The sequence below is a fragment of the Triticum aestivum genome, chromosome 4A (genome assembly GCF_018294505.1).
Source record: "Triticum aestivum cultivar Chinese Spring chromosome 4A, IWGSC CS RefSeq v2.1, whole genome shotgun sequence".
Lineage (NCBI taxonomy): Eukaryota > Viridiplantae > Streptophyta > Magnoliopsida > Poales > Poaceae > Triticum > Triticum aestivum.
The window spans coordinates 144,278,071-144,299,334 of record NC_057803.1 but is presented as its reverse complement, the minus strand read 5'-3'; positions in this window follow the sequence as shown (position 1 = coordinate 144,299,334).

Below are 21,264 nucleotides of genomic sequence, written 5' to 3'. Positions count from 1 at the left end.
CGCGCCCGAGAGGCCTCGGCCACCTCCTGCTTCCCCTGGCCACCTCCTGCTTCCTCTCGTCGCCCTGGACCCCGTCCGCGACGCCACGCACCCTCCCAGGCCTCGCACTCTCCCCGTGCCTTCTCCCCCCCCTTCTCTGGCTCCCTCTCTCTTCCACCGAGCGGAGCCCCGTCGCCACCGACGCCGTTCGCCGCGGCCACAACCACCGCCTCGCCTCCCCGACGCCTCCCAAAGCTCTGCCTCGACCTACTCTTCCTCCCCACCGCTCCAAGCAACACCAGGAGCCCTGCAGTGACGCCATTGCCGCCATCTTCACCGACGGGCATCGAAGATCGCCGGCCCGATTCGCCGTCTCCGCCGCCTCCCCGAGCACGCCGACCCTCTCTTCGAACTCACCGTGAGCCCCTGAGCATTTCCCCTCTGCCCCCCTGCTTGCTCCCGCCCTCTAGCCGTAGCCCCGAGGTCACCCGAGGCCGCCGTCCGCCATGGCCGGCGAGCCCGCGTTCCCGAGCCTCTCCTGCTCGCACCAGGGGCACTGACACGCTCCTGGCGCCTCCAGGAGGATGCCTCTCCACTCCGCTTGCTCGCTCAAGCGCTGCAGCCGCGTCCCTGCCCCAGCCCGAACTCCGGCCACCGCGGAAGTGCTCGCCGCCGTCGTCTCCGGCCACCCCGCGGCCCCTCGTGCAGCCAGCTAGGTGCGGCCGTGTACGGGCTACCTTCTGGTGGCCTTCGCGCGTCCAGCCGCCGCCCGTAGCGCAACCCCGATGAACATCCGCCGCGTTTCGGGTCGCCGCCGGCCGAACTCCGGTGGCCAGTGACGTGGCGCTGTCATTAGCCACTAATGACGCACTAACCAACCCCCTAGGCCACTGACAGTGGGCCCCACCCCTGGTCAAACCCCAGTCAGCGCTGGGTTTGACCGGGATTAGCTCCTGTGTCACTGACGTGTGGCCCCCACACGTCAGGTTTGACCTGGGGCGCCCAGTTGACCCTGCTGACGTCACAGTGACGTGGTGCTGACGCCATAATTCATTTCTGGATTTATATTATTCAGGAAATTTCAGAAAATGCCCTAAACTTCAATAATTCATAGAAATTCAACCGTAACTCCAAATTAAATAATTTATATATGAAAAATTATCAGAAAAATTCAAGGAATCCATCTGTACCATTTTCATGCATGTTAGAACAACTTATAGCTGCTGTTTAGCACAAATCAATTAAATGGCATTTGAATAATCACATATGGAGTTTGAATTTGAATCTTGTATTCAAACCAACTTCATTTAATCTGTTGCTAGTTGCATTAGCTCAAAACACATTCATATTGCCATGTCATGAGCATGCATCATATTGTGCATTGCATTGATTGTATTTCTTCTTTGTTGCCGGTATCTGTTCCCTCCCGGTAGACGATGTTCCGACGATTGTGATCGTTGACACTGATGAAGACTCAATGTTATCTTCAGAAGTGCCAGGCAAGCAAAACCCCCTTGTTCATTCCGATACAATCCCACTCTCTCGCTCCTGCTCTCTTTTACTGCATTAGGACAACACCGATTCATCTGTTACTTGCTGCGGTAGCTGAACCCCTTTATCCTTTGCATGACCTGTCATTGCCACAGTAAATAGATGAAACCCACTAGCATGAGTAGGAGTTGTTTGAGCCCTGTTGTGCCTACTCATTCATGTTTGTTTGTCATGCCTGCTACTGCTTAGAGTTGAGTCAGGTCTGATTCATCGGGGATGAATCAGAGGCGTGTGAACATGTCCTACTGTGTGTGAGCTAAGTGTGTGAACACGATTTGGTAAAGGTAGCGGTGAGAGGCCATGTAGGAGTACATGGTGGGTTGTCTCATTGCAGCCGTCCTCAGGAACTGAGTTCTGTGTTTGTGATCCATGATTCAGCTACTACCATACATTGGGCCCTGAAATATGACCCCGCTCGACTTCTTATTCACCCAATCCTCTGTCCAGGAGTTGCAAGTAGTTTCTGGTGTTTGTAGTATGCTGGAGGCCGTGCACAGCGCTGACCGGAGGGGTGGGCTGTGATGCGGTAGGCACGTGGCCGGGTATACCGGGCGCCCGTTTGGTGTCACGGAACCCTGTTCACATCGTTTGGGGCTGTGAGCGAAACTCCGGCCGGATCTCCTCATGGATGGAACCCGAATAGGCGATAAACCTGGACTAGAGACTTGAGTGTTTAGGTAGGTCGTGGTCTACACCCACGTCGGCTTTCGCTTGAAGTCTGCCGAGCACATGTCGTGTGCAGACGCTAAGTGGTGGAAACATGTATGAAGAAGTACACCCCTGCAGGGTTAACATCATCTATTCGAATAGCCGTGTCCGCGGAAAGGACTTCTGGGTTGCTTATATCAGTTCATAGACAAGTGAAAGTGGATACTCTAAAATACGCAAGATAAGCGTGAGTGCTATGGATGGCGTTCTCGTAGGGAGACGGGAGCGGATCCATAGTGGTGTATTGATATGGTGAATATGTGGACTCGTGTGCGCCACCTCAAAAGAGTCGCTTGCAGTCGTAGTTCAGGATAGCCACCGAGTCAAAGCTGGCTTGCTGCAGTTAAACCCCACCATCCCCTTTGTTGATAATGATGCATATGTAGTTAGTTCTGATGTAAGTCTTGCTGGGTACATTTGTACTCACGTTGCTTAATTTATGTTTTTGCAGAGAGACTTCGGTCTCACTAGTAGTTCCACGTGGACTTCGACGTTTAGCTTGTTACCTCAGCTACGATCTTGTGCCTCGGCAGGATTTGGTAGATAGTCAGGCTTCTCAGCCTTTTTCATTTATAGATGTCTGTACTCAGACATGATAGCTTCCGCTTGTGCTTTGATTTGTATGCTCTGAATGTTGGGTCGTGAGACCCCTGTTTGTAATATCTCGCTCCTCGGAGCCTATTGATAAATACTTGAGTCATAGAGTCATGTTGCGATGCCATGTTGTATTCGCACATATCGAGCATATTGTGTGTATGTTATTGAAATGCTTGGTATGTGTGGGATCTGACTATCTAGTTGTTTATCTTAGTAGCCTCTCTTACCGGGAAATGTCTCCTAGTGTTTCCACTGAGCCATGGTAGCTTGCTACTGCTCCGGAACACTTAGGCTGGCCGGCATGTGTCCTTCTTCGTTCCTGTGTCTGTCCCTTCGGGGAAATGTCACGCGATGAATACCGGAGTCCTGTTAGCCCGCTACAGCCCGGTTCACCGGAGTCCTGCTAGCCCAGTGCTATAGCCTGGATTCACTCGCTGATGACCGACACGTTCGATGCTGGGTCATGGATGCCTGTCCCTGTAAGTTTGTGCCACTTTGGGTTTACGACTAGCCATGTCAGCCCGGGCTCCTTATCATATGGATGCTAGCGACACTATCATATACGTGTGCCAAAAGGCGCAAACGGTCCCGGGCAAAGGTAAGGCGACACCCGTGGGAATACTGTGCGTGAGGCCGCAAAGTGATATGAGGTGTTACATGCTAGATCGATGTGGCATTGAGTCAGGGTCCTGACAAACAGTCGGCTACCTGCATGCATCCAAGTCCTAGAGGCGAGGTCAAGACCGGCCGACTCCCGCCTGGCGGCTTCTAGAGAAGCTGGCCGCGGGGAGTCGGCCCACGGTACCAACGAAGCCCATGCCCTCATCAGGGGGGATGGGACAGGGAGTGGCAACAGTGAAGCCCACTCCCTCCCCTTTTCTAGGAGATGGCTAGGCCACAGTGCGCTGTACCAACGGAGATCTCCGTCTAGCGCGATACTGTTGCCATGACATCCCTGACATCAGCAACAGTGGGCGGGGTCCTGTGCCCACGACGGCCTGTCAGTAAGGTCCACGAATGACGGGCCCTACCAGTTAGTGAGAGTCCAGAAGACGGCAAGAGCGCCACCAGTCGGACCCATACGGAGCCGAGACCCGAGAGTCGGCCTACCCCTCCCACGAGTTCCCCGCTCCATTGACCAAACGAGACCGGGAGTGGCTATAGTGATCACCCGACAAACGGCGGGGTTGTAGCCATGACCCCATGACCAAGCTTGCGTCATTAGAGGCACGGCTATAGTAAACAGTAGCCGGCAAGACCCGCAAGCGGCGGGTACGGCCTGTCGGCTTCGTACCAGACCAGTCGGCGGGGCCCGCCAGTCGGCTGGCCCCAGCAGTCGGCGGAAGGGCCGGCGGGCGAAGAGACTAATGGCTGGGCCCTGCGCCCAAACATTTTTAAATTGTACCCCTGGGGTGTAGGCCTATATAAACCCCCAGGGCACCCATGCAAAGGGTCGGAACCATTAGAACTAGACCAGTTCCTAGAGGGGGGAGAGAGCCGACCCTGCCTTCTCCTACCTTCGGCATACAGCTCGAGGAGCACCCTTGTATTCACTTTGCCTTAGTGATCATGCGGAGACCCCGCAGAGCAGGACTAGGGGTGTTATCTCCTAGGAGAGCCCCGAACCTGGGTAAAGTACACCGGCGTTCGTGTCTACACCTCATCCCGTTTCCAGGCACCGGCGACGTTCTACTCGCCCCCACCATGATAAGCCATCCATTGGCATATGTCGCACCCAACCCCCAACATTTGGCGCCCACCGTGGGGCTTGGTGCACCGTCGTCCGGAGACCTGTTCTGGACGGGAACCCTCTTCCTCCCTGACGAGTGCAGCCAGCCCGGCACGCCAGACGGAGTCTGCGCCGACGCGCTGCATGGTGCTGAAATCGCCAGCGCGGCCAGTTGCCTTGCCGATCTTGTCGCGAGGTCTGCCTCTCCGACGAGCCCACATCCGATGCGAGCACAGGCGGCCCCGAGAGCCTCCTCGCGGGCCTCCTCGATCAACTCCATGTCGCCAACGAGCCAGCTGGGGACTTGGAGTCCGTAGGCTCCACTGATCTGATGTTGGTCGACTCCGACACCGCGTTGTTTGACACGTTCCCCACCAACGTGGTGGTCTACGACGAGCCGCTCCCTTGCGCGGAGAGCGGCGAAAGCACTGTCACGGAAGTTCTTGTCATTGATCATGGCGAGCACTCCTGTGGGGGTGATTATAACCCGCTCAACGCGGTGCTGCAAGACATGGCAGCGCCCATTCCCGAAGACGCCGACGCCGAGACACTGGAGGCACGCCGCCTTCAGCTAGTCGAAGGCGCCAAAAAGCTGGCTAGCATGAGATGCCTATTAGAGGCCTACCAGCGCGAGATGGACCATGCTGTGGGCGGCACACCGGCTCCAGCTGGGCCTAGCCGCCTTGGCACGGACCAGCAGTGCGGCGTGGCCATCGCCGACCTGTTCGGGGCAAATCACCCCGTTTACGCCACGCCCGCGGAGAACATTCTAGCCACCCAGGTGGCGGTAGACGAGCTGGACAAGTGCGAGGGCGAAGAACGTCACTTGATGACGGAGCGCGTCCAACGACTCCTTGACGCGGCTGCGGAGCAGAACGAGGCCGGCTACCGCACAGATGCGCTGCATCGACAAAATGAAAACCTGCCTCCCTGCCAAGACCAAGGCGCGACGTCTCGGATGCCGACTGGCGGCGTCCGTGGAAGAAAGGACAAGGAGCCGGCTGCCAGCCACAGTCGTACTCGCATCACTATAGAGCGCGACCGAGACGGCCGCCCAAAAATAGTGGAACGATGGGACAACTGTCCGCCTGCTCCCCCTCGAAGGGAAAGGCGAGTCTCCCTGCCGCCTGTTGATCACCCGAAGCTCGGCGACCGCCTTGGCCGCCGAGAGGGAGTCGGAGAGAATGACACCCGCCACCGGATCGACCGTCTCCACCGATCCCTGGCGCTTGATGAAGAAGATGAGTTGGGTCCGCCGTGTTTCGGCCCCCGCATCCGAGACGAGCCCTTCCCCAAAGGGTTCACGCTCCCCAGAGACACACCCAAATACACCGGCTCCGTGAAGCCGGAAGACTGGCTAGTCGACTACTCCATGGCCGTCAGCATAGCGAATGACAACAAGTGTGTTGCCGTGAAGTACGTTCCGCTCATGCTCCAGGGCATGGCTGAACAGCTTAAGGCCCCGTAGCATCAACAGTTGGGTCGACTTCACCGACGCTTTCGTCTGCAACTTCACCAGCACGTGCAAGCGGCCTCCTAAACCTCACCAGCTCTCCTTGTGCGTGCAAGGCCCCGACGAGTCAGCTTGCGACTACCTCACGCGCTGGGCCGAGCTCCGCAACTCCCGCGAGGGCGTGCACGAGGTGCAGGCCATTGAGTACTTCACTACGGGATGCCGAGAGGGCACCCTCCTCAAGCACATGCTTCTCTGCGATGATCCGGAGACCCTCGACGAGCTGCTGATCATAGCAGACAAATATGCCATGGCCGACTCCTCCATGAAGACGGAGATTCAAGTTAGTGCGACAGGCAAGGTGGCTCCTCAGGCTCCTCGAACCCCGGCTAGAGACACCAGTCGGCGTCAACAGCAGAATGACCACAAGCGCAAAGCCCCACAGCCGGCTTCCACAAGTTGGCAGGTGGCGACAGTCGAAGACCAGCAGCCGGAAGGGCAGCCTCCGCCCAAACGACAGAAGGGCGGCAAGCCCAACTGGCAGCCGGCCTTCTCATATGAGCAGACTTTGGATGGACCCTGCATATTCCATAGTGGTGTGAAGCCGTCCAACCACACCACTCGGAAGTGCCACTGGCTCACTAGGATCGCCAAGGGAGACGGCCTTTTGCCTTCCCCACCTGCTGGGCAGCCGCCTCCTCCTCCACCCCAGCAGCCGGTGGTCAGACCAGTCGACGCGATACAAGACGAGTACCCAGAAGAGCATGGAGCCTATGTCGTGTTCACCAGCGTGGCCAATGATTGACGCAGCAGGCGGCTGCATCAGCAGGAGGTGAATGCAGTAGCATCTGACACACCAGAGTTCATGCATTGGTCTGAGAAGCCCATCAGCTGGAGCAGAGCTGACCACCCAGAAGTAATGCCCAAACCCGGCTCCTACGCCTTGGTTTTGGACCCCACCTTTGCCACGGACAAGCGAGCTGCTCGCTTCTCTAGAGTCCTGATAGACGGCGGCAGCAACATCAACATTCTGTACAAGGATACCATGGAGAAACTAGGAATCAGATCGAGGCAGCTTCAGTCCAGTCAGACAGTGTTCCATGGCATAGTTCCTGGCCTTTCCTGCTCACCAATCGGCAAGATCTTGATTGATGTCCTCTTTGGAGACAAAGATCATTTCTGCCGAGAGTCAATTTGGTTCGAAGTGGTGGACCTTGAGAGCCCATACCATGCGCTACTTGGCCGGCCTGCCCTGGCCAGGTTCATGGCTGTCCCCCACTATGCCTACCTCAAGATGAAGATGCTGAGTTCCAAAGGGATTCTGACCATAACTGGCGACTACAAGAAGTCGTCCGCCTGCGCGGCAGAGAGCAGTCAGCTGGCCGAGTCCCTCATGATCGCAACTGAGAAGTGGCTACTTGACCGGGTTGTGGCGATGGCAAGCAAACAGCCAGAGATGTCGCCCTATCCCAGGGAGTCGGAAGCTAAGGGCTCATTCAAGCCGGCCAAAGAAACAAAGAAGATACCTTTGGACCCGGAGCACCCAGAGAGGTACGCTGTCGTAGGCACCAACCTCGACAGCAAATAGGAAGGTGAGCTCGTCGATTTCCTCTGTGAGAATCATGACATCTTCGCATGGTCCCCCAAAGATATGCTAGGTGTCCTGATGGATTTCGCCGAGCACAAATTGCATGTCCGATCTAATGCCAAGCCAGTCAGGCAGCCTTTGCGCCGGCTATCAGAAGAGAAGATAAGAGTTGTTGGAGAAGAGATAGCCCGGCTGCTGGCAGCCGGCTTCATCATGGAAGTGTTCTTTCCAGAATGGCTAGCCAACCCAGTCCTGGTACTGAAAAAGAACAAGCAATGGCGAATGTGTATTGACTACACTAGCCTCAACAAAGCATGTCCCAAGGACCCGTTCGCTTTGCCAAGGATCGACCAAGTGATAGACTCCACAGCCGGATGCGAGCTGTTGAGTTTCTTGGATGCATATTCGGGATATCACCAGATCAAGTTGAACCCGGCCGATAGGCTGAAGACCGCCTTCATCATGCCGTTTGGAGTCTTCTACTACTTGACCATGACGTTCGGCTTGAGGAACGCCGGCGCCACCTTCCAACGTTGCATGCAAAAGTGCCTCCTCAAGCAACTCGGCAGAAATGCTCACGTTTACATGGACGATGTGGTGGTGAAGATAGAGAAGCGTGGAACACTGCTGGAAGACCTCAAGGAGACCTTTGAGAACTTGCGCCGATTTCAAATCAAGCTCAATCCGGAGAAATGCATCTTCAGAGTACCAGCCGGCCAGCTCCTTGGCTTCCTGGTCTCTGAACGCGGCATAGAGTGCAACCCTGTGAAGATCAAGGCTATTGAGAGGATGGAGGTACCCAGCCGACTACTGGACGTACAAAAGTTGACCGACTGTTTGGCATCCATCAGCCAATTCATCAGTCGGCTGGGCGAGAAGGCTCTCCCCCTATACCAACTCATGAAGAAGACCACTTTTTTCGAGTGGAACCACAAGGCGGACGATGCTTTTCTCCAACTAAACAAGATGTTGACTACTCCACCTGTCCTGGCGGCTCCGACTCCTAAGGAACCCATGCTCCTCTACATCGCCGCCACCAGTCAAGTAGTCAGCACAGTCATCATAGTAGAGCGCAAGGAGGAAGGCAAGGCACTACCAGTCCAGAGACAGGTATATTCTTTGAGTGAAGTACTGTCGACCTCCAAGCAAAACTACCCCCACTATCAGAAGATGTGCTACGACGTGCACTTTGCCTCCAAGAAATTGAAGCCCTACTTCCAAGAACATCCAATCAGTGTGGTCTGCACGGCTCCACTAGCCGAGATCATCGGGAGCCGGGATGCTTCGGGCCAGGTGGCCAAATGGGCCATAGATTTGCCCCCCTACACCATCTACTACCAGCCTCGCACCGCCATCAAGTCGCAAGCACTGGCCGACTTCCTCGTCGACTGGGCCGAGACCCGTATCTGCCGCCAGCGCCTGACTCCACCCATTGGCGGATGCATTTTGACGGCTCCAAGATGCGCACCGGCTTGGGCGTCGGCATCGTCCTCACCTCTCCCAAAGGCAACAAGCTCAAATATGTGCTGCAAATCCATTTTGCCGCCTCCAACAAATGTTGCCGAATACGAGGCACTCGTTCACGGGCTCCGGCTGGCCAAAGAGCTCGGCATTCGCCGGATCCTGTGCTATGGTGACTCCGACTTGGTGGTCCAGCAGTCATCAGGCGATTGGGACGCCAAAGACGCAAACATGGCGAGCTACCGCTTCCTCGCACAGCAACTCAGCGGATACTTTGAGGGGTGCGAGTTTCTCCATGTGCCAAGAAACGACAACGACCAAGCAGACGCCCTGGCACGAATTGGCTCCACCCGACAAGAAATCCCGTCCGGCGTCGCCCTTCAGCGCCTCCTAAAGCCGTCCGTCAAGCCATCGCCAGAGTCAGACTCTATCTTCATACCGGCTCCTCCTGAAGCAGCCGGATCCGACTCGAGGGCCCCGTAGATGGCACGAATATTCTGGCAGACGGCGCGGGGATCGTGGCAGTCCCACCCGGCCCAGGGACTGCGGCGGTTGGCCCGGAGACTCTAGAGCCCGGTCCGGGGACCGCGCCAGTCGGCCCGGGGACTTCATCGACACAGCAAGCGGCTGCCGACTCCAGCCCACCACCTCCCGGCCCAGCCGCCCTCGTCCAAGTCGCAGTCCTGACGGTTGCAGAAATTACATCACCATCATGGGCTGAGCCCATCCTCAAATTTCTGGTGAACAAAGTGCTGCCAACTGATGAGATCTTAGCTCGTCAAGTGCAACGTCGGGCGGCATCCTACACCATAGTCAACAGAGAGCTCGTAAGGCGCAATATCACTGGTGTCTACCAGCGCTGCGTGGAGCCGGAGAAAGGCCAAGCAATTCTCAAGGACATCCATCAAGGCGAGTGTGGCCACCACGCGGCTTCAAGAGCACTCGTCGCCAAAGCCTTCCACCATGGTTTCTTATGGCCGACTACTCTTGAAGACGCCAAGGCCTTGGTCCAAAAATGCAAGGGGTGCCAGAAGTTCCGCTCCAAGCCACACCAGCCGGCTTCTGCACTCAAGACTATTCCCATTGCCTGGCCCTTTGCTGTTTGGGGCCTGGACATGGTAGGACCATTCAAGACGGCACGAGGCGGCTTGACTCACTTACTTGTCGCGGTGGACAAGTTCACCAAGTGGATAGAAGCAAAACCAATCAAGAAGTTGAATGGTCCGACTGCTGTGACCTTCATCTCCGACATCACAATTCGGTACGGCATACCGCACAACATCATCACCGACAACGGCACGAACTTTGCCAAAGGTGCCTTGGCCCGTTTCTGCGCGACGCAGGGCATCCGATTGGACTTAGCGTCCGTTGCCCACCCGCAGTCCAACGGCCAGGTAGAGCGAGCAAATGGCCTAATCCTGTCTGGCATCAAGCCTCGGCAGGTTGAGCCTCTGGAGCGATCGAGCGGCTGCTGGCTTGATGAGTTGCCAGCCGTCCTCTGGAGCCTGCGCACGACTCCAAACAAGTCAACCGGCTTCACGCCCTTCTTCCTCGTCTACGGTGCCGAAGCCGTCATCCCAACGGACATAGAATTCGACCCCCCTCGAATCACCATGTACACCGAAGAGGAAGCAGAAGAAGCACATCAAGACGGCGTTGACCTGTTGGAAGAGGGCCAGCTGCTGGCACTCAGTCGGTCCAGCATCTACCAGCAGAGCCTGCGCCGATACTACAACCGGAAGGTCAAGCCGAGATCTTTCCAAGAAGGAGACCTTGTGCTCCGGCTGATTCAGCGAACAGCCGGCCAGCACAAGCTCTCAGCACCTTGGGAAGGCCCTTTCATCATCAGCAAAGTGTTGGACAACGACTCCTACTACCTGATTGATGCTCAGAAGCCCCGAGCATGCAAGAGGGACGACTCTGGTAAAGAGATGGAGCGGCCATGGAATGCAAACCTCCTCCGAAGATTTTACAGTTGATGCAGTATGTACCACGCTACCTTTTGTATTAAAGTACGAAGACCTCGGGCCCCTCGAGAAGAGCTCGGGGACTGCCCTCTTTTATCTATATGATAAGAGTTATGCCTATGAGTATGTTATTCTTTGTTATACCTCTTGGCACCGGGTTCGACTAGTTGGCCCGGGGACTTGCCGTCTTAAACTACGATATGACTTCCTACAGCCGGACAAGTAGTGTGTGGCACTCAAGCCGTCTCCTGTTAGAAGCCACGGATCGCAGAGCGACTATCTGGTGGGCAGGAGTAAGGTAGAATGGGTGTCCGCATGAAAAATGGCTAAGGACTCAAAGCATGCACATAGTTTAAACCGGTTACCACCCTTTTACAACCGACTCTTGAGCAGCCGGCTCGCCGTTCTCTAAATTAACTTGCTAAAAACTCTAAACGGCTAAGTACTTGCCTTCCCAAAGAAGCTAAGTACTTGATCCAGCAGCAGTCCGCAGAGCGGCTGTCCGACCGGCAAGACGGCAACCAAGGGAAGGCGGCAAAGGAAAAAGCCAAAGTGTAATAAGCAAGAAGAGATAGAAGGCGGATAAATATTTACATAGAAAAGGCCCTTGGCCGAATCCTCAAACAAAAGTTCAAGATACACCCAGTGGGTGGAATTGTGCAAAATAACAAGTTCATTGAGACTATTAAGCAGGTAAAAACAAAGATAAAGTGGCAGCCTAGGAAACCGCGGACGGACTCGAAGGACCGGAGGGGTCGGCGGTGCTAGTTGCCGGGGCGGGCCGCTGGTTGGTCTCCGCTTGATCACCTGTGGCGGCAGCTGGCTCGGTTGGGCGCGGCTCATTGCTAGAGGCGCGGTCGAGCTGGGGCTGGCCGTCTACTCCGACCTCTGGCGCCTCCTCCTCCTCGCCTTCTTCCTCGCCACTGGAGTCAATCACCTCCACCGAGTCCTCATCATCGTCCGGGTTCAGCCAGAACCACTCCGGCGGTGCCTCCTCACCGTTTTTAGCCGGCTCTAGGACGAAGACGCTGGTGTCGGTGTATTCGGTGATTGACACGGCACGCTTGACGAGATCGTCTTCCATGACCGCCAACTCCGCCTGAGCTTCCAGCCGGAACGTGGGTAGCTGAGCTAGACTCAGCCTCGGATACCACGCCTTGGCAAACTCTAAGGCCTGGCGCACTCCAGCCCGGGCCGAAGAGCCCTTCCAGGCCTCAAGACGGCCGACTGCTACCTCCAGCCAGTCGGCAATCCGACTAGGGGTGCGCGGTGCCTGCATATCCAGCCACAGGGCGGCAATCGCCTGGGCGCCGACACGTTGAAGTCGGCGCAACATCCGATGGGCCGGCCAAAGGCGGGCCTCGATGCTCAGGATCTGCTCGCGAGTTCGGGGGGCGTTGTCGGCGATCTGTGCACCGTCCGCCCTCCGCCCTTCATGATCAACCTCGATGGCTTGATTGGCGGCGTTCGAATGGCCGGGGAAGAAGTCTGCCAAGGAAGAAAAACAAAGAGCAAGGTTAAAAACTAGAGGCCGACTCAACTAACAGTCGACAACTTAGAAAAGGAAAATGAGGGGAAGCTCACTGTCGACAAGATCTTCGATTGCGTGGAAGCTAGAGACCAGCATCGTCTCCATGTCGGTCTAGGATGAGCGCTCAGATGCGAATTCAGCAAGGAGGGCGGTCTCCTTTTCCTCCGCCTCCTTCTGGGCCTTCTGGAGCAGCTCCTTCTGCTCCGCCAGCTGCATAGCCAGCCGGTCGCGCTCCTCCGTCAGCAGGCCGCACTCCTCCTCCTTGACACGCAGCACAGTGTTGGCCTCGCCCAGCTGCTGCTGCAGGGCGGCGTTGGCCTCTGAAGAAGAAGAAGGAGGGGTGTCAGTCATCAACCAAAGAAAAAAGGTCGCCGGGGAGATCCGGCCTGACTGCTCAGCAGTCGGCCCGAATCTCGGGGACTACAGCCCGCGGGTGCGCCAGCGCACCCCCATAGAGAAGGAAGAGGACTCACCCCGGCTGTCTGACAAGTCGGCGGTCCGCTTGGCCAGCTCCTCAACGTTGGCATTGAAGGCGGTCACGCGAAGATTGTGGTAATCCTGCATCAAAATTTCAAACAAAATGTTGGTACTTAGAACTCACCAATTAGAGTTCCGAGCCGCCTGCTCAGCAGCCAGCCCGAAACTCGGGGACTACACCTAGCGGGTGCGCTGGCGCGCCCCCACAAAGAAGAACAAGAAACAAAAGCAAAAAAGGAAGGACGCGACCCGAATGGCTGCTCGCGACGCCAGATACGCCTTGGTGCATTCCTTGATGATGTCACCCTCGGCTCGGAGCTTGGCTTGGACGTCCAAAAGCGCCTGGTTAAACGGGCCCGTCCCGCCTCCCCGCACCCACCCAGTGGGCGCGGCGCTCGTCACCTCGGTATCCCGGGTTGTGGAGCTCGTGGCGCCGGTCTCCAGAGGGCACGGCGCCGAGGCCACCTTCGCGAGACGGCGGTGCGTCGGTGTGCCGACCTCAAGAGCCAGGCATGTCACCACCACGCCTTCAGTTGGCGGCACCGGCGGGTCCGATGGCTGCCCGCCTGGCGCGCTCCTGGAGGGCGGCGGTGGCAGCACGATTACATCCGGCGTGGCGGTGTCGTCGGTGTCCCTCTCCATGACTTGGTTCTCTTTGCCGACTCCCCCAGTCTGTGCCGTGAACTCCGGTGGTGGCGGCGCAGAGTTCAGGGGGACGACGAACACCACCGACTGGCGGTGTGCGGCTTCTTCAGCACGCTTCTTCTCCGCGTCGGCGGCCTCGGCTTCCCCGAGCTTCTTCAGGGCGGCGGCCTCCGCCTTGTCGGCTTCCGCCTTATTCAGGCGGGCAGCTTCGCGCTCCTCGCGCGCGTTCCGCTCCGTCACCTCCCGGAGGTCGGCGGCCGGATCAATCCGCCGGGTGGTGGAGGAGGTCTTCATTGACTTCATGACGGAGCCGGCCGCAGACTTCTCAAGAGAGAGCGGGGCCCTAAAAGTCGATAATATAAAGCAAAGGAATTTCAGACAGAGTCAACGAAGAAATGTGAAGCTGCAAAGGGAGGTAGCACTTACGCCGAAATCAGCTATGGCGTCTTCACCACCTTGCGGAAGCGGTTGGCCTTTGCGGCCGCTTTGTCCTGCTTGGTTGCCGCAGCCGAGCCCTTGGGCTTCTTCGGCCGGCTGCCGAACATGCTCGTCCCGGCCCTGCGCTTCTTAGCACCGCCTTGGGCGTCCGGCGCGGCGGCCGAGCTCGCACCCGGCTGGCCGGCTCCCGGGTGGTGGCGTGGGGCGACCTCCTCGTCATCGTCAGGCCAGTCCTTGAGACTGGCCCCAAGTCTCGGGCCACCCGCTACACCACTTCCTCCCTCGGCGTTGTCCTCCAGGGCCGCCGCCCCCAAGTCGGGGTCATCAACGTTGCTCCACGCTTGGTCGGGGAGGAATTCGTGGTCCGGCCCCACGGTGCCGACTGCTGGCTGGAGGAGGGGGTTCTGACCAAAGCCGACTGGTCAGATTGGACAAGACGGACTCGGCAACGAAGAAGTCAGGAGAGTCAAAGAAAAAGAGAAAAGGAAAATGACTCACCAGAGGCGGAGGGGCGGCACATGAATACGGCTCCTTGCCGAACTGCCACTCTTCTTTGAGGTTGCAGCTCGCAAGATAATTCACCATATAGGCTACCTCCTCGTGAGGCATTTCCTTGGTGCACATCCGACTTGGGTCGATGCCCGCTCATCTGGCAAATCATGTGGGGGCAACTTTGGAGTGGGAGCACTTGGCGCGCCACGAAGGCGGCCAGCAAATCCGGCCCGGTCAGTCCCTCCGACTGCGTCAGCACTCGAAGTCATGCGACGGCGCCGGCTCGTGCGGGCATCAGCGTCCTGGCCCGATGCGACCAGTTGGGCTGCCTCCCTGCCGGCGGACCGGCTATGTAGGCCGGCAGATTGACCCAATCACCCTCCGCGGAGACGTTCTTCATGTAGAAGTACGACCGTTGCCACATCTTCACCGACTTTATAAGCTTGATGGAGGGAAACGGGTTGTCGGCCCCCGACCTCCACACGGCGATGAACGCGCCGCACTGAGCCGGCACGCCCGCGGCTTGGGTGCCGAGCTTGGAGTAGAAGAACTCCCCCCAGAGCTCGATGGTGGGGAGAACGCCAAGGAAGCCTTCGCACAAGGTGACAAAGGCGGACAGCCGCACCACCGTGTTGGGGGTGAGGTGGTGCGGCTGGAGTCCGTAGGCAGTGCGAGCGGAAGACGACCCGCTCGCCCTCCTGCGGCGCCGACGAGATTTCCCCCCTCCGCGCGAGGCGGACCAGCACGAGGTCCTCGCCGGGCAGCCAACGCGTCTTGCGGAGAAAATCGATGTGATCGTCGTGGACCTCCGAACCGTCCCAGGTGCCGGAGTGCGTCGTAGGGGGCGTGACGGCAGAGGAAGAGCTCATTGTGAGCGGACCACCGCAGCACTCGACGTAGCTTGAGGTGCAGCGGCGAGAGAGAAGAAGAAGAAGCAATGAGGAGGAGGGACGCGCGTGCTCTGCCGCTCCCCTTCCTCCCCCTACTTATAGCCTCATGGGCTGCGAAGCCGAGGGGGCGGTTGTGGGATCTACTGCACCCACTAACCCACGCCCCCACATTTATCACGCAAAGTTACTGCATGCAGTAACTCCGCGGGAACCTCAACCGTCCACTCTGGCCGCAGCGGATCCGCTCTCGCGCCGAGGCGCGGTAGTGGCGGGCCCCACCCGTACGCATGTCCCGTCGCACATGTGGATGGCCACACTGGCCTGGCCGCTTGTTGCCACGCGACGAGCCCGAAACGGGCGGCGGCCTGAAAGCTTAGCAAGCACACCACTGAGATCCCGCCAGGGCATTCGAATATTTTTGGACAAGTCAAATTGGGTGAGTCTGACTCTCGCCAGTCAGCCCTGTAGAGGCCGAACGAGGTTTTCACCTCAAATACTCGGAGAAAGAAACTGCTGAGGCTCCTCGGCTGGTTGCCCCCGGCACCTCATCAGCTTCGGGGACTACTGTCAGAGTAATGGGCCATGGGTAGGCTAACCTGAGGCCCAAAACCTTTCAAGACAGCGGGGCTGACTGCGCCCCTCGAGACGATAGATGAAGAGCCGCCTTCTGGAGGACGGCTGAAGGAACATTGGCTGCCCGGATGCATCAGAGTCCTAGAGGCGAGGTCAAGACCGGCCGACTCCCGCCTAGCGGCTTCCAGGGAAGCCGGCCGCGGGGAGTCGGCCCACGGCACCAACGAAGCCTATGCCCTCATCAGGGGGGATGGGACAGGGAGTGGCAACAGTGAAGCCCACTCCCTCCCTTTTCCAGGAGATGGCTAGGCCACAGTGCGTTGTACCAACGGAGATCTCCGTATGGCGTGGCACTGTTGCCATGCCATCCCTGACATCAGCAATAGTGGGCGGGGTCCTGTGCCCATGACGGCATGTCAGTACGGTCCACGGATGACGGGCCCTATTAGACAGTGAGAGTCCAAAAGATGGCAAGAGCGCCACCAGTCGAACCCATAGGGAGCCGGGACACGGGAATCGGCCTGCCCCTCCCACGGGTTCCTCGTGCCATTAGCCAGACGAGACCGGGAGTGGCTACAGTGATCACCCGACAGACGGCTAGGCTGTAGCCACGACCCCATGACCAAGCCTGCGTCATTAGAGGCACAACTACAGTAAACAGCAGCCGGCAAGACCCGCAAGCGGCGGGTACGGCCTATCGGCTTCATACTAGACCAGTCGGCGGGGCCCGCCAGTCGGCGGGGCCCGCTAGTCGGCGGGCCCCAACAGTCAGCTGAAGGGCCGGCGGGCGAAGCGACTGACGACTGGGCCCTGCGCCCAAACAGTTTTACATTGTACCCCTGGGGGTAGGCCTATATAAACCCCCCTAGGGCACCCAGGCAAAGGGTCGGAACCATTAGAACTAGACCAGTTCCTAGAGGGGGAGAGAGTCGACCCTGCCTTCTCCTACCTTCGGCATACAGCTCGAGGAGCACCCTTGTATTCACTTTGCCTTATTGATCATGCGGAGATCCCGCAGAGCAGGACTAGGGGTGTTATCTCCTAGGAGAGCCCTGAACCTAGATAAAGTACACCGGCGTTCGTGTCTATGCCTCATCCCGTTTCCAGGCACCAGCGATGTTCTACTCGCCCCCACCATGATAAGCCATCCATTGGCATATGTTGCAGCCAACCCCCGACACTCGTGGTTCCGAGAGGGAACGTGCCACCTCCGTTTGCGAAACGACATAAGTACACTGCCTTCTCCCGCCTAATTTTTTTTACACTGGCAGATTAGACCAAATAGAAGTATCGTGCTAAAGTTTGGAATTATTCCGAGTTCCTTTGGCATTTTTATGCTTAATTGAGTTTTTGGGCATTTAATGTGCATAATTCAAATTTGAAGTATAAGCACATGCTCCGGTGCACCAAAGTTGTTTGAAAAACCACATGTGTGTCCTTGGTGAATTTCTAGGTCCCATGCAAGAGATGGGAATGAAATTCAAACATTTGGGCGTCGTGGCTCGGCTGGAAAGATTGAGAAACTTGGTTTTTTAGTTCCTGTAAATCCAAAACACGCCTGAAAGTCATGAAACTTGGCATGGTGTCATGACATGGGACCAACATGCTGCGGTAATTTTTTTGGCCGAATCGAAACAAGCTTTGGTGTAAGCTTCTTGCAAACCGGAGCTTCCGCCAAGAAGGCTCGTGGTTCCAAGAGGGAACGTGCCACCTCCGTGTGCGAAACGACATACGTACACTGCCTTCTCCTGCCTTAATTTTTTACACAGGCAGATTAAACCAAATAGAAGTATCGTGCTAAATTTTGGAATTATTCCGGGTTCGTTTGGCATTTTTATGCATTAATTGAGTTTATGCACATTTAATATGCATAATTCAAATTTGAACTACAAGCACAGGCTGCAGTGCACCAAAGTTGTTTGAAAAATGACATGTGTGTCCTTGGGTGAATTTCTAGGTCCCATGCAAGAGATGGGAATGAAATTCAAACATCTTCCCGTCGTGGTTCGCCCGGAAAGATTGAGAAACTTGGTTTTTTAATCCCTGTAAATCCAAAATACGCCTAAAAATCATGAAACTTGGCATGGTGTCATGACATGGCACCAGCATGCTGCGGTAATTTTTTTGGCCGAATTGGGACACACTTTGGTGTAAGCTTCTTGCAAACCGGAGCTACCGTCAAGAAGGCTCATGGTTCCGAGAGGGAACATGCCACCTCCATGTGCGAAATGACATACGTAAATTGCCTTCTCCCGCCTTAATTTTTTACACAGGCAGATTAGACCAAATATAAGTATCGTGCTAAATTTTGGAATTATTCCGGGTTCGTTTGGCATTTTTATGCATTAATTGAGTTTATGCACATTTAATGTGCATAATTCAAATTTGAACTAGAAGCACGGGCTCCAGTGCACCAAAGTTGTTTGAAAAAGCACATGTGTGTCCTTGGGTAAATTTCTAGGTCCGATGCAAGAGATGGGAATGAAATTCAAACATCTGGGCGTCGTGGCTCGGCCGAAAAGATTAAGAAACTTGGTTTTTTAATTCCTGTAAATCCAAAACACGCCTGAAAATCATGAAACTTGGCATGGTGTCATGACATGGCACCAACATGCTGTGGTTATTTTTCTGTCCGATTTGCCAAGGCACACACATTAACAATCAACAAAGTCATTTTGGAACAAGTGGTGTCACGTTACAAATCGGAAACACAAGTATTATTGAAACCGTGGACGTTCTACTTACCAATTGCGTGCCGCCACGCGTGCCCTTTTTTATTGGCTAGGAGGTGTCGTGTGGGGTAGCTATTTGAGTACGGGAGGCGTGCGATCTGACCCCTGCGCGTGCTCATCAGGAGGAGAGCCCTTTCACCGCTACCCGCCACGCTCCTCCCTCCCAACGTCCCCATTAATGGCGCCCGAGCACCTGTTCTATGTCGTGGCTATATGTCTCACTAGACTGAGATTTAAGAAAGAAAAATGAAAATCTGAATAGAAAGTTTTGCACAGATCTTTATGTAAGATCCGACGGACCTATATAGCACCGATTGCGACTTATAGCAAGCATGATGAATATAAGGACGATGACAGTGGATAATAATTGTCTTACATATTTAGGAACATAATTTTAAAAAAGCCACATGCGGCAACGCCCGAAATACACAAGGGCAAAAGAAGAAGGAAGACAACGATTTGGCTCGCTGATCTCTTCTTTGTTGATGCGTTGCTGCAGGCCGCGGGAACTAGTCTTCGCGGCGAGCGGCGATGAGCTCTTTCTTGTCCTCAAGATGCTGCTTGAGAGCATCCACGGATTCCTCCACTAGCCTTTTGCGCTCGATGCGCAGCATGGCATTCTCATCCATAAGTTTCTCGACGATGATGCCGGTCGTCTCCAACAAGGCAGTGGTCTGCTCCTGCTGCCCCGCACTTCCGATGATCTTCGCCCTCAGCTGGTCGCGCTCAGCTTGGAGCTTCGCATTGCTCTCATTTAGTTGCCGGATGACGCCGGTAGACTGTTCAAACGAGGCTTTCAGGTCATCCTGCATCCTCGCCCACCTGGAGATCTGATCCATCTGCCTAAGGACGAGGGCACGCATGCGCCTGTAAGAGTCCTCGCCTGCCCGCGAGACATTTTCCTAGGACGCCGCGGCGCAGGAGGACATCTTTGCTGCATTCGCAGCGCGGCGGGACATCTCTTCTGCTTCCGCAGCACGGCTGGACCAGTCTGCTGCATCGACGGTGCGACATGACCTCTGTGATGCTTCGGCGGCGTGGCGGGACCTCTCTGCTGCTACGACCGCGCGACGGGACATGTTGGCTGCTTTAGCGGCGAGGCGGGACATCTCTCGTGCTTCCGTTTCTAGGCTCGCCTCTACCCGGTGGCAATCTCTCGACCGAGAACTCACGCTGGCCATGGCAGACGCAAGGGAACGATGATAAATGACTTGTTTGTTTTTGTGGATGAGGAGTTGAGGGAATGTGCAGTCATCTTGGAGTAGTAGTATTTATAACAGAGTAGTAATACGCTCCTAAGTGGGAAACCATTTAGGTTTTCATCGGTGTGAATAGGTTTGCAATTTGGAATGTGACGGGACGCGGCCTCCCTGTTCTTCTAAAAAAGTTATGACGGGACGCATGCTCAAAATTTACTGACGGTTATAAGTACGTGGCGTTTGCACCATAGGGTGCACCGCAATAGGCAATGTCAGCACCATCATGCACGGTTCTTTTAATTAAAATGTGTGTGCCCGTCTAGCGCAGACACATTGATCTATCTAACTGTTTCAGTTTATTGTGGATGATCGCAAATAGTTCATCCATGTGAAGTTTATGCCATCAATCGCAGACACTTTGATCTGGCCGACCCATTTCTGTTCTCTTCCCTAATCACAAACAGTTAATCCTTCTGAAGCGTATGCCCTCAATCACACACACCTTGATCTGGCTGACCGTTTATTTTGTGTTGCCTAATCACAAATAGTTCATCCGAGTGAACCATATGTTGTGTATCGCACATGCCTTCATTTGGCTGCCCGTTTCTTTTGTTCCTCCTCATTGCAAATAGTTAATTGAACTGAACCGTATGCCCTTCATCGCACATGCAACTAAAACCTGAACCGTGTTTGATGCATCCGCCATCACACACGTTTTATAAATTTCTGATGGTTTTCATACAACACCGTTTACGATTATTGCATCGCACACAGTTTCACGAAGGGTCTCTAATCGTAGTGTCACGTTAGCAGCATCCTGCAGTAGTGATCGGTGCAATAAGGCAATAAAAATTGCTTCTAAATTTGTTAGATCATTTAGTATAAGAGAAAATTGAGCGTTGTACGAACTTGTGATGGCAAAATAATAAAAGTGACACACTGCATAATAAAGGTTTCTATGACAAGGGGCAATATAACATGACGTTCTTTTGCACTAAGAGATTGACCATACAACCAAAAAGTGCATCGCAACCTCTGCTTCCCTCTGCAAAGGGCCTATCTTTTATTTTTATGTATTTAATTTTATGCAAGAGGCAAAGTATTCTTCCCTATTCCTTTTTATTTTCTCTTTTGCAAGAATCATGTGGTGAGGAAAGATCTAGGCACATATATCCAGTTGGATATGGGTGAGCATGACTTATTATTGTTGACATCACCCTTGAGGTGAATACGTTGGGAGGCAAAACTGTAAGC